The sequence below is a fragment of the Hyaena hyaena genome, unplaced genomic scaffold, assembly GCF_003009895.1.
Source record: "Hyaena hyaena isolate Hyena2069 unplaced genomic scaffold, ASM300989v1 scaffold_270, whole genome shotgun sequence".
Lineage (NCBI taxonomy): Eukaryota > Metazoa > Chordata > Mammalia > Carnivora > Hyaenidae > Hyaena > Hyaena hyaena.
This window is the reverse complement of record NW_024080901.1, coordinates 1,139,643-1,140,992: the sequence shown is the minus strand read 5'-3', so window position 1 is coordinate 1,140,992 and position 1,350 is coordinate 1,139,643. Positions and strand designations below refer to the sequence as shown.

At 38.1% G+C, this 1,350-nt stretch overlaps 1 pseudogene; it reads left to right on the top strand.

The window, feature by feature from the left end:
* Positions 1 to 375: 375 nt before the first annotated feature.
* Positions 376 to 1,048, top strand: LOC120240913 (annotated as a pseudogene).
* The last annotated feature ends 302 nt before the right edge of the window (positions 1,049 to 1,350 follow it).

Here is a 1,350-nt window from a genome sequence, read left to right as displayed (position 1 = left end):
TCTCATCTAACCAATACAATAATCCTATGTGTTAGCATACTTTATTATCTTCATTTTACATATGAGAAAAGAACAGGTAAAAGACAGGTAAAGTAACTAATCCAAAACACAAAATGCTATAAAATTTTAGAATCAGACATACTTAGCTTTGAAGTTAGATTCCGTCACTTACTGAATATAGTGCCATAGGCATAATATAATCCCACTAGAATTCAGTCAAAATAAAATAGAGATAATGCTTATGTTCTTCTCACTGTACTTCTAAGGGCTGTTGGGAGGATTAAATTAAATAATGGAAATGACCAAATAATTTAATAAATAAGTGAGTTTTAATTTATGTCACCCCTTAATTAGGCCCTGAGATAAACACTTGGTATGGGTAGTTTAGGAAGCACGTGTGACAAAGTGTCAGAAATGAGGTGGAGAATGAGAAAAGTCAATAAAATGATTAGATTACCATTTGGGGGAAATTGGCTCTACCTCACAAATTTAGGTGTATGTGGAATATATCTCAGAGGGTCAAATAAGTTTCTATCAGGCCCAACCCTTTCACAAATAACAACTAAAGTTAAAGAAGACATGGAAAAAGCAGATAAGGCCCATTACAAAAGAAAAATGAAAACTTATAATCCCCCACCATCCCCACTACAGGGGAAACAAGAAAGAAATTCAAGGATTCCAAGGCACCCAAGAGGAATCCTTTGGCCTTTTTCTTGTTTTGTTCTGAGAATCACCCCAAAATCAAAGGAGGGCATCCTGGCCCATCCGTTGGTGAGGTTGCAAAGAGACTGGAAGAGATGTGGAATAACATTGCTGCAGATCATGAGCAACATTACAAAAAGAAAGTTGCTAAGCTGAAGAAAAATATGAAAAAGATTTTGCTGCATACTGAGCTAAAGGAAAACTTGATGCAGCAGCAAAAAAAAAAGGGAGTTATCAAGGCCAAAAATAGTGAGAAGAAGAAAGAGGAGGAGGAAGAGAAAGAAGATGAAGAGGGTGAAGGAAGGAAGATGAAAACGCAGGTGAAGAAGATGATAATGATGAATAAGCTGGGTCTAGTGCAGCTTTTTTTCTTGTCTACAAAACATTTAACCTGCTTGCACACAACTAATTCATTTTAAAGGGAAAAAAATTGAAATGTAAGGCTGTGTAAGATTTGTTTTTAAACTGTACAGTGTTGGGGTGCCTGGGTGGCTCAGTTGGTTGAATGTCTGACTTCCGCTCAAGTCATGATTTCCCAGTTAGTGAGTTTGAGCCCCGCATTGGACTCTGTGCTGACAGCTCAGAGCCTGGAGCCTGCTTCGGATTCTGTGTCTCCCTCTCTTTCTGCCCCTCCCCTGCTTGCACTCT